The sequence below is a fragment of the Nyctereutes procyonoides genome, unplaced genomic scaffold (genome assembly GCF_905146905.1).
Source record: "Nyctereutes procyonoides isolate TBG_1078 unplaced genomic scaffold, NYPRO_anot_genome, whole genome shotgun sequence".
NCBI lineage: Eukaryota > Metazoa > Chordata > Mammalia > Carnivora > Canidae > Nyctereutes > Nyctereutes procyonoides.
In genome coordinates, this window is record NW_026575117.1 from 6,487,386 (window position 1) to 6,500,085 (window position 12,700).

The window sequence follows — 12,700 nt, forward strand, 5'->3', positions numbered from 1 at the left end:
ACTCACACCAGGCCCCACACGCACACCAGGGCCCCACGCGCACACCTGGGCCCCACACACCTATCAGGTCTCACACTCACACCAGGCCCCACACGCACACCAGGGCCCCCGTGCATGCCAGGGTCCCACGCGCACACCTGGGCCCCACACACCTATCAGGTCTCACACTCACACCGGACCCCAGATGCACACCAAGGTCCCACGTGCACGCCAGGGTCCCACGCGCACACCTGGGCCCCACACACCTATCAGGTCCCATGCACACACCAGGGTCCCACGCACATGCCAGGGTCCAGAATGTCCAGAGCCGACCAAAAATTATCATGCATGTAAACAACCAGGAGGAAATCCATCAAAAGACCCAGAAACCACACAGATGATAGAATTAACAGACAAGGATGTTAAGAGTTATCATAAAAGTACTCAATATGCTTCAGAAGGTAGAGGGGAAAAAATGAACATGATGAGAAGGAAAAGATAAATAAAAGACTCATATCAAACTTCTGGAGATGAAAAATGTACTATCTGGGGGGTCTGGGGGGGTTCAGTCGGTTACGTGTCTGTCTTCAGCTCAGGTCATGATCTCAGGGTCCTGGGACTGAGCTCAGCAGGGAGTCTGCTCCCTCTTCGTCTGCCCCTTCTCCCCCTCATTCTCTCTCTCTCTCTCTCTCACTCAAATAACATCCTTTTAAAAAGAGAAAAACGTAATATCTGAAATTTTAAAATATACTAAATGAGATTAACAGATGCTGCAGAAGACTAGTGGATTTGAAGACATAGCGGTAGAAACTCTCGAAGATGAAACACAAAGAGAAAAAAAAGGCTGGAAATCACAATAAACAGAGCATTTCTGGGCTGTGGGGCACTATCCAGTGACCTGACATATAGGCACCTGGAATCTCCGAAGTAGGGCCATTGGGAGGTGGAAAGAAAAACAGCTGAAGAAATAATGGTCAACATTTTTCCAAACTTCACGAGGAATCTAAATTTAGCAATCCAAGAATTTTGATGAATTTCAAGTAGAAGAAACATTAACTATCCTATTCGAAATACCAGAAATCTGTGATGAACAGAGCTCCTCAAGCAGGTGCTAAGGAGTAGATCTTCTTAAAGGACTATTCGGCTTTCGCAGCCTGAGGTCCGCAAGCTTGGGAGCACAAGATGTGTTTTATTTTAACAATGACTTTCTTCGACCAGGCTCCCTATGGTCACTTCAGGAATGTTCTCGCTTCAAAAACTTACAAAGCATTTACTCTGTTTGCTGCTGCCCAGTCCGTGTGTCAGGAGCCATACCCAGAGTTCCTTTCTAGGCAGGGTCCTTAACCTGTTTCATGACTTGCTTCCTTGCCCCTAAGCTCCTCTTTCTTAAGTTAGTGGCACCTGACTTGCAACTGCCTGAAACAACTGGGCAAGACTGAAATGACATCTTGGTTGGCCTGAGATGTCTTAGTGAGAGGCCACTGAGACAAGGCCACCGAGACTTTTCTCTTGCTATTTATGCTATTGAAGTAGTTGGCTTTTCGATATCTCTAGGGTCCCAAATTCTAGACTCTCCCAACCCTTCTTTGCTTTCAAAACCAGTAGATTCTGGTCTGAGCTCCTCTCTTTCTAGGTATACCTAGCTAAAAACAGCAAGAGGCAGCTACCTCAGGCCTTCTGGCTCATTCCAACCACCTGTTCTAGAAATCCTGGCATAGCAGGAACTGTATCTGCCTTTCACGTAACCACAGAAACAGTTCTACCAATGTTTTGCCCACGCATCAAATGATACTCAGCCAGTGTTATCGCTCCCTGACCCTCCACGATGCATCTACTAAGCCAATGCCTATGTCTTAAGTTTTTATTTTTTATTTTTTGAAAGATTTATTTACTTTAGAGAGAGAACATGCATGAGAGCTTGAGCAAACAGAGGGGAAGAGGGAGACGAGAATGCTCCAGCAGACTCCCCGCTGATGGGGGAGCCCAAAGTGAGGGCCTTGATCCCTGGACCCAGATCATGACCTGAGCTGAAACCAAGAGCTGGCCGCTTAACTGAGTCCCCCCCAGATGCCCTCTTAGGTGTTTATTTTAAACAGCATTCCACTTCAAGGTACCAATTTCTGTATCAGTCAGGGTCTGTTAATCTCGTTTATGAAATAATTCCAAAATGCAATGACTTAAAAACAGTAGAAATTTATTTACAACTTACCTAATAGTCCAGGGACTTCTAGGTTAGAGTGTTCAAGATCTGTGGGGCCAGGGTGGGGAAGAGGGACCTTGGCTTCACATAGTTACTGAAGGACCCAGGGTGCCATCTTCAACACATGGTTTCCAAGGATGCTCTCAGTGTCACCCTGCTGGTCATCCAGAAAAGAAAAAAGACCAAGGAGGTGTAGTGGGTGAGGCATGGAAGTTACACGGCCATACCGAACTGCAGCTCAGTTAGTTAACTAGGAGAGCAAAGTATGCATTTTGGGACATAGCTGGCCATCTCCACAGATGTCCTATTAGGGGTTCCCAAAGAAACAGAATCAATAGGATATATTATATAGACAGAGTGAGGGGGAGAAACAGAGACCAAGGTTTTAAGGAATTGGCTTATGCAGGTCTGGAGGCTGGCAAATCTGGAGTCCACAAGTCGGCCTGGTGGGCCGGAAATCCAAGTTAAAATGGGTGTGCAGTCTTAAATCCAAATTCTGAGGGGCAGGAGGCTGGAAACTTGGGCAGATTTTCGATGTTGCTCTTTTGAGGAAACTTTCTTTTTATTTGGGAAACCCCACCCTTCTCTTAAGGCCCTCACCTGCTTGGATGAGGCCCCCTTTCTTTCTTTCTTTCTTTCTTTCTTTCTTTCTTTCTTTCTTTCTTTCTTTCTTTCTTTCTTTCTTTCTTTCTTTCTTTCTTTCTCTCCTTTCTCTCATTTACAAGAGAAATACAGAGAGAGGCAGAGACATAGACAGAGGGAGAAGCAGGCTCCCCACAAGGAGCCTGATGCGGGACTCGATCCCAGGACCCGGGGATCATGACCTGAGCTGAAGGCAGACGCTCAACCCCTGAGCCACCCAGGTGTCCTGAGGTTCCATTCATATTAGGGAAGATCATCTGCTTTATTCAAAGTCTACTGATTGTTTATCACATCTGAGAAGTACCAGCACAGTAATTTCTAGAATGGTGTTTGACTCAGCCGCTGCGCACTGCAGCCTAGTCAGGCTGACCCGTAGGATGCCCCACCACAGAAACCAGGCCTTAGCAGTGGTTATTTTGGAACAGGCAGTAAAAGAAGGGACAAGAGGACAGCGCTGTGGAAAAAGACATAGACGTTTGCTATTTACATATCTTTATAAATATTTGATTTTTATCAAGCACGCGGGAAGCCTGCTTCTCTCTCTGCCTGTGTCTCTCTCATGAATAAATAAATAGACTCTTTAAAAAGAAAAACAAAAGCCAGGTATTCAGTTAAAGTGGCATTCTAAGATAAAATTGAGGATGTAGCAAAGTCTCGAGAAAGAGCAGGGGCTGCAGAGGACCCGGCGGAGAGATCTAGGCAGCAGAGGGCAGGTGACAGGGAGGAGGAAGGGCTAGGCTGGTGGAGACGTGCAACAGGAGGAAAGATGCCGAGGTGACCAGAAAGGTGAGGGGGACCCTCCTGGGGCCACCACTCTTTTTCTCTTATTTTTCTTTATTTTTTAAAAAAGATTTATTTATTTTAGAGAGAGAGAGAGGGAGCATGCATGCATGAGTGGGGGAGGCACAGAGGGGGGGGGGAGACAGAGCACCTCAAGTAGACTCCCTGCTGAGTGCAGAGCTCCGCCCTGGGCCTGACCCTGAGATCACAACCTGAGCTGAATCAAGAGTTGGATGCTTACCCGACTGAGCCACCCATGGGCCCCTTTCTCTCCTATTTTTAAGGTTGGTCGCTATGTCAAGGGAGCAACAAATCTTTTTTATTGTTTTTGTTGTTTTCATGGAGGCTTGAGGAGTGAGAAGGGGAGTCCAGTAGGAAAGGGAAAAGGTAACACACCTGCCGGGTGTCTACAAGGTCTGTGTCTTATGCTCAACCACAGGGAGCCCTCCCACTGGCCCCGTTACACCCATTCTAGAATCCTCAGTGTGTGTGGTCCGTTCTCCCTCCCTTGCTCAGTGCAGGGGACAGGTGGCTCCAAGAGCAAAGCGCGTCACCCCCTAAACCAGCCGGCGGAGCCAGTTATCATCACTAGGTGGCGCACGCCCCCAAGCAATAGGCGGAGCAGGCCCTGCCCTAAAATTTAGAAACCAGAGAAAGCAAACCCATACAACAAAAAAGGAATTCAAGAAAGCGCTCAACAGATTCAAATACCTATGGCTTTTTGAAACCTTGACCACCAAGTTGCTTTATCCTGTACCCCAAAACTTGAGGCTGGGTGGATATTGGTCAAGATAGAAATATCCCTGCAGCAGGTGGTAGCAAACAGCGAGATACAGAATAAGAGGCTGACGGCCCAGCAAGGACCTGATGGCTCCCACAGGCAGCCCATCTCCACCTCGGATGGCCTGAATCATCATCCATACAGCTTAATATTAGTAACCTACTCAAAAGCCATTTTTCCCTTGTCCTAGGCTAGCAGAGCCCTGATTTTGCTCCAGTGTCTAAGTCCCCTCACATGATGAGGGCAAATCACGAGCCAACCAGGATTCTTATTCCCTTTGGTATTGATGGGTTTGGGGATGGACATGTGACCCTGATCCAGTCGGTGAGCACTGGAGAGGCTGGGTATATTCTAGGAAAAGATGCCTTCCCCCCTTTTAAAAGATTTTATTTATTTTAGAGAGAGCGAGCGAGCTGTGGGAGGAGCAAAGGGAGAGGAATAAGCACACTCCATGCTGAGCCCAGAACCCCATGCGGGGCCAATCCCATGACCCTGAGATTGTGACGTGAGCCACAATCAAGAGTCAGACACTCAACTAAGTGAGTCACCCAGGCGCCCCAAGATTTCCTACTTAAAAAAAATTAATTTCTGTTGTTCAAGCCACTTGGTTAGTGGTACACTATTGGAGCAGCTCTAGCAAACCAATCCAGGAAGCCAATGGAGAGTTTTGAGCAGAAGAGTTGCACAATCCGGCTTACTTTTGCTATGTTACAAAGCGTGGAATCAAATGGACCAGTTAGGCTGCTGATGCAGTAAGCTCGGGGGGAGGTGCCCGCGGGCCACGGCGGTGGTCTAGGTAGAGGCAGTGAGAAAGGCAAAGCCTAAGAGAATATGCTGATTGCGTGGGTGTGGGGAGTGTGGGCGAGAGGAACCAAGGGTGCCCGCATCTTACTCATCTTCAGCTTGTGGGGCCTCCCCTCCTCCTAGGTAGTCTTGTCATTTTGTGTTGACATCTCTTTTTCATTTAAATAATATCCCCCAGAAATTGGTCTTCTTCTTTCACAGTCTATAGATTCTCCTCATAGATCGCAGCCAAACCTATGACTTTGTCACTGGCATTTCGATGACTCCCTGATACATGGCTCCGTCTTTGATCTGCCTTCTGAGTACCAGAAACACACCCAGACGCCATCAGGCATTCCCGCCTAGCTATCCTACAAGCTCCTTTCCTTCGTTTTGTCTAAATGGAATCATTATTTTCCCCCCAAAGTGTGCTCCTCTTCCTATATTCCCTTCGGTGTACCTGGGAAGTTCAAATGTGGCTTCAGCTTCAGATCTAGGGGCTCAAATAGTGTTGTCAAAGTCCCTTCTCCCTCCCTGCTCCCCCCCCCCAATATCTCTGCTCTACTTCTGTATGTTTATTGGATTTATTCTCTGGTTCTTTTACATTCATCAGAAAAAAATGGTGAACGGTTTGAGCCTATGTACTTAGAGCTTGTGATCCAAAAGCATGAGAGGCCTTCTCTTTCCTTTGATGTCCTTATCAAATATTAGAGTAGTTCCTAGTTGGTTTTGTTTGGCCCACATGCCCAGTCTGGAGTCCGATTACGGGGGCCAGGAAGATAGAGTACTCTAATTGGCTAGCCTTGGTTCTATGCCCATCTTCAAGGGGACAATGTGAATGACACGACATACCACACGGAGCAGGGGAAGTATGGTTCCCTAAAGGAAACTGTTACCAGAAAAAGGAATGCCAGGCAGTAACAGGGGACATAGACTCCAGTCACACACCGTTATATTCACAGTGATTCAAAGGATTACTTAGAACACTTAATTTTTATGTGTTCACTTGTCTATTTGACATCTACTTCCCTCACCCGGCTGGATCTCATCAAAGAGTGACTGTGTATTTTGGTGATCACAGCATCCCCTGGCACACAGTAGGTGTTCAGTTAGTATCTGATGAATGGTTGGCCTCCTAACCCATCCAACACCTTGCCTTTTCTAATCTATGTCCACCCTGCCACCAGAGTGATCTTAAAATGTCAATCTGATTGTGCCATTTCTCTGCTTGTAATCACTGGCAAATTGGGAGATTTCAAACTAAATCCCTCAGGTAAATCATGGATAGATAGACCTCATGGCTTGTCAGTTCTCCATTCCTCCCTAATGCTCCAGTCAACTTCAACTATCTACTGTTTCTTGCCTGCTTACTTTTTTTGTTGTTATTCTGTCTCCAATGCTTTTCTTCCAACCTTTTCTCTGCCACTTCCAAAAAATCCTTTAGAATTTGGCTGTTGCCAACTTTTGGAAACCATTCTTGGATCTGTTAGACATCCTCCTCTGTGCTCACAAAACAATACAGTGTTCCTCTCAGCCTACGTTGTTGATTTATTCAAATGCTGCCTGTCTATATTCTAAGCTCCTCAAAGGCAAGGGTTTAATACTAACTTTTGCTGACCAGTACCCAAAATCCTCCCCAAAGAGAATCAATGGTTTCTTTCTCTCTTTGTAGCTACTTCTATGGCAGTATACATCACAATCATCAATGTGGCTCATCCTTCTGGAGGATACTGTATCATTAATCCCTGCACCTGCCCTGGTGCTGCTGAGTTGCTCTGCCCTAAAAAGTCAACTGCGGCGTAGAATCACACACAAAGATATTAAATGTACTCCAGACACTTAACTTAAAACATACAAATATTGTTGTTTGTAGTTCACTATTCACTATTGTTTGGAGTCTCACTATTTTTGTGTGTTTTATGTGTGTGTGTGTGTGTGTGTGTGTCGGGGGGGGGTTGTTTTCTTTATTTTGGTTTCTTGGCTTTGTTTTGATCATGACTGGCTCATTTATTCCAAAGAATTATTATTTGTTTTCCATGAATACTTTTTTAGCAGTAACACAAAAGAACCAAACATTTGCAACTCAAAGTTTTTAAAAATTTGGAAGAATTCAAATAGAACCTGTAATGACAAAAATCCCATATTTTATGGTGGATGCTTTCCAAAGATAAAATGTTTATAAACCAAAATGTATCACCTCTGACTGATTTCCAGTTTTGGTTCCTTTAATGTGGAAAATGAACTGAAACACTAAGAAAGGACAGATGGGCTGAATCTTTCTACATTTTTATTGCTTTTTTCAGGTTCTGTTATTTCACCCACAAATACGTCAAAGCAATTATTTTTAGCAACTTGCTTTTATTGAGTCATTCCAAACCATTCAGTTTTCATAGATGCAATTCTTTTTGCCTTCACATTTCATTGATTTGCATAATATTTAGTCAATTTACATGATTAAAATTAACAAAACAAACAGCATTCTGCAGTCACGGGTGGGAGCTGGTGGACATAAGCATGGCTAAGAGCATTCGGTACACTGTGAACATAAGCGTGGCTAAGAGCATTCGGTACACTGTGAGCATCAGTCAGCGTGCTCTGCAGGGGAGCAGAGAGGATTGCAGAGGAAGGCCTGAGTAAGAGGGGGTTGGATACGGGACCTCTATTTACCCCATTTTCCAGATGAGGCAGCTGAAGCTTAAAAAGTTAAGAACTGGCCCATTTTTAATAAGTTTTCATATATGAAAAACTCAGAGATACAGAGAGGAGAAAGAACCTGGCCGTCTAAAGGTCAAATAAAACTTATTAGGAGGTGGTACTTGAAATTAGTCTAGAAGGGGACAGGAGGAGATCACACAGGTAAGCAGGGGAACATTCCAAGCAGAGAAAACAAGGGTGATAAAGTCCAGAAAGACTGTAAAAAATGAAGAATTCTCAAAATAAATTCTGCTGGAGTCTAGGTTTATTGGGGTATGAGGGGGCAGCAGAGATCCACACTGAGATGCTTTTCTGTGCCAAAGAGTTTACTCAGAGGCTCCTGGGAGCCACTGGACCACTTTCCTTGAAGAACAACACAGTTAGACTTCTATCTTAGAAAGATGCTACATGTCAGGATAGACAACAGGCCAGAGTAAGGGAGGCTTCCTGGGAGGCTGCTGCAGGGGAGCTGAGGGACAATGAGGAGGGCCGGACTCTGGCAGCATCCACACACGGTACTCTCTTCCCACAGGGCCTACTGGCTTTATCCGACAAGGACAGGCAAGGACATTATCTTTCCATATATGTGGGGGCTTATGAGTGGGGTTATACCCATAAAAGAAGTAGGATAATGACTAGCTCAGTGTCTCTCTGTATGTAGGTTAAATACGCTTTTTTGGGCTAGCCCAGAAACCTAGTAAAACATTATATATCATTTTTATAAGGCAAAATTAAAGAGCATGTCCTAAAAGTTGAAAATAAAGTCAAACAAATGAATAAACTCAAAGAAACGATTCCAGGTAACTTGAAATCTCAGTGATTTTCTATGAAGTCAGAGTGAGATATATCTTAAAGAATTCCACCCTTACCAAAACAAACAAACAAAAACAACAAAAAACCCACCAAAAAAACCAACCCACCAAACTTAAACTATTTCTAGTAATCATACTGTTGGCAACAATAATGGTAATTACATTCTGAGACTTCTGGGTAGATATTAACGGGATTATGTTAGTGAATTATGTGATATTGTAATTCTATCACTTCTGGTAGTGGAAACTGGAATTCTTAGGATGGGATAAAAGAGATATGGATTAAAGAAATTAAGTAAAAATTTTGAGGTCCTAAGTTTAAGTAGGGAGTAGGGTATCAGTATAAATTCATAATGTAATTTATCTTAAAATGACAACAAAAAACGTACTGCCTATCTTAGTCCACAAAAAAGGCCTAGAAACCTAGCAATCCAGTCTCAGGGAACATCCTCAGTGCTCTGATTACAGTGTCCAAATACCATTTTCCAGTAAAAAGAACTAGGCCTCCTTGGAGAACGTGTTGCTTTCAAGTCAGGCAGGAAATTTAAGATGGTTCTGAAACATCTGGTCGTATCACTCAATAAGGACGCTCCCAATGACAACTAGAGTCATGCCAAATGGACCCAGGAGCCAACTTCAAAAGCCTCTCATTGGCTAAAAATGGTAGAATTTCAGTATCCACAAGAAAAATAATTTCAGTGACTTGAAGTGAATCAACTGCTGATCACACACACTCACACAAAAATTGTTCACCACAGGAGGATACTAGTGAACAACTGATTATTTTGAAGACCAGACAATCCAACTTTTATTCTGGCTTTCCCCCCCAAAAATTTACCATTCTGTAACCAAAAGTAGATGGAGGGGAAGTGTCTATCTATAAAGGATTTTAATAAACTGAAGAGATACAAGAAATTAGAACATCATTTTTTAATCTCAACTAATTAATGGATCAAAAAGCTGCTAACATCTGGCAAGTTGAATTTAAATAAAATAAAATAAAGAAGGAAAAAGCTACTAACATCACAAAAAGAGACAACTAATAAACAGTTAAGTAAAAACAGGTATGCAATCAGCAAGACCCGAACTAAGGGAAACTCTACAGGATAAACAGCTCAGTTTTTTCAATAAATAAATTGCAAGGGGAGAAGTGAAATAAACAGTGAGGAACTAAAATCTGAGAGGACTCCAAACCCTACAGCATCAGCATCACCTTGTACTTGTTAGAAGTGCAAATTCTCAAGTGCCTCCCCAGACTTAGAAACTCGGGGGGGGGGGGGGGGGGGCAGCTCCGGTGGCTCAGCGGTTTAGCGCCGCCTGCAGCCCAAGGCGTGATCCTGGAGACCCGGGATCGAGTCCCACATCAGGCTCTCTGTATGGAGCCTGCTTCTCCCTCTGCCTGTGTCTCTGCCTCTCTCTCTCTGTCTCTATGAATAAAATAAATAAATTCTTAAAAAAGAAAAAAAAAAGAAACTCTGGGGGGGATCCCAGCAGTCTGTTTTAATAAGCCTTGTAGGGGATCCTGATGCACTCTAGTTTGAAAACCACTACAAGAGACTGGAAGAGATTTATAATGCTTATCAGCCATATGTAATATGGTCTTATTTGGCTCTTTTTTTTTAATTTTTTTAAATTGTTTATGATAGTCACACAGAGAGAGAGAGAGAGAGAGGCAGAGACATAGGCAGAGGGAGAAGCAGGCCCATGCACTGGGAGCCTGACATGGGATTCGATCCCGGGTCTCCAGGATCGCGCCCTGGGCCAAAGGCAGGCGCTAAACCGCTGCGCCACCCAGGGATCCCTTATTTGGCTCTTGATTCAAAAAAGATTGTAATGAATTTTGATATCTTTAGACAACTTATGGAATCAAGAAATTATTAATTTTTTAGGTTATGTAAATGATGTTAAGATTATACACACACATAAACAGGGCAGCCCTGGTGGCGCAGAGGTTTAGTGCCACCTGCAGCCCGGGGTGTGATCCTGGAGACCCGGGATAGAGTCCCACATCGGGCTCCCTGCATGGAGCCTGCTTCTCCCTCTGCCTGTGTCTCTGCCTCTCTCTTTCTTGCTGTGTCTCTCATGAATAAATTAAAAAAAAATAAAAATAGATCTTAAAAAAAAGATTATACACACACATAAACATATTTAAAAGCATTGAGATATTTAGGGATAAAAGATGGGATGCCTAGGATTTGCTTCAAAAACACTATAGGAGGCCGGCTGGGGTAGATCTAAGATTGGCCACGAGTTAGTCCTTGTTGAAGTTGAATAATGGGTATCTCAATGTTTTTTATACTTTAAGACTTTTTCAGATTTTTTTTCCATTTTAAAAAGTGTAAAAACTCAGAGATAAACGTAAATTAAAAGACTGTAACTTAATCAGAATTAAAGCAAAAAAAAAAAACAGTATATGGCACTTTTACTTGTACTGAAGGGCAGTACTGAAATACACAAAGGTGTAGGTATACCAGATAACCCCTAGTACCTATCAGTACGTGGCAAAGTGATTTTGATTTGGATGTACGGGAATTCTGGATGTTCATCAACCCACTGATGTCACTGTAAGTCCCGGATCCCACCGAAGAGGATGACTTATATGGGAAATCAGGGACCACAGTCTAGTTAAGGGCCTATGAGTAACTACACCCATTTCCTTTCCAATTTCCAGACTGACTGAGATTTTGAAATGTTATCTGTTAATAAATTCAGATTTACTTGCATTTTTTTGAATGTTTACTGCTTCAGCATATTATGAGTGCAACCTGAGTAGGCTAATGCAGGCATTAAAAATGCTGTTTTTTTTCCCCCTTAAACTAGATGGTCTGGATCTAGTCATTCAAATGACTAGTCTTGAAAATTTTTCAGGGTAAGTAATTAAAAAAAAAAACTAATTATGGGGTTGCAATAGCCCTTAATATATCCTTGAATTCACTTTCTTGTGATGTGGTAGCTTTATTCTTTTGTAACACATCTATTGTGCTCTTTTAGAAACAGGGTGAATAGCTGTTCTCTCCTTCTTCCCTTTTACTCTCCCTCTTCCTCACCTTCTTCTATTGAAATACACTTTATGAAAACCTAGTCCATGGGACACCTGGGTGGCTCAGTGGTTGAGCATCTGCCTTCGGCTCAGGGCGTGATCCTGGGTCTGGGGATCGAGTCCCGCATCGGGCTCCCCACGAGGATCCTGCTTCTCCCTCTGCCTGTGTCTCTGACTCTCTCTGTGTCTCTCACGAATAAATAAATGAAATGTTAAAAAAAAAAAAAAGGTAACCTAGTCCATGAGACATTTAATTAGAAAGTACTATCATCAAAACCTAAGGAGGTAGCCAGTAGGATGGACCATGTATTCTCACTTTACAAAGACATTGGCAGAATTTTCAGTGTGGTTCCTTCTCTTTTTAGGCGTTATTTTAGATGGTCCATCACTTTTGTCATCATGTTATCATGATCATTATTTTCGTCACGATCATTGTTTTAGCTATTATTTTGCCCAGAATGGTCAATGACATGGGGAAAAGACCATTAGAAATCATCACCATCCATCATCAAACACCCTGTCTGATAAAAGTAACCTAGAAATAAAGATTTCTGTTCCATTTCATCTGCTTTTATGGAGTTTTTGCTGTGTTCTCACCCATGTGACTGCTTTAAGAAAAAAACGAAAAACAGAAAAAAACCCAACTTCAGGGCTCACATTCTTGACCTGAAGAGATAGGAGCGGTGGGAAGAGAATCAGCACATACCTACGGGGAAGTACTGACGAGCCCGGACTATGTAACTTTAGATGGCTTCACTTCAAATCCTGACTCTGCCACTCACTAGCTAAGTGATAGTGAGGAAGTTACTTAACCTCTCTTGTCTCAGTTTCATCTTTTAAATGAGGGTAAGAACAGTCATTACCTTATGGAGTTTTCTCAAAATAATTAACTAGATAACCCATAAAACAAATTTATCCATACAGTTTATCAATTTGTGTTGACCATTGTTTCTTATATCCCACACCTTCCTCCTGGTATTCTTTTTCTG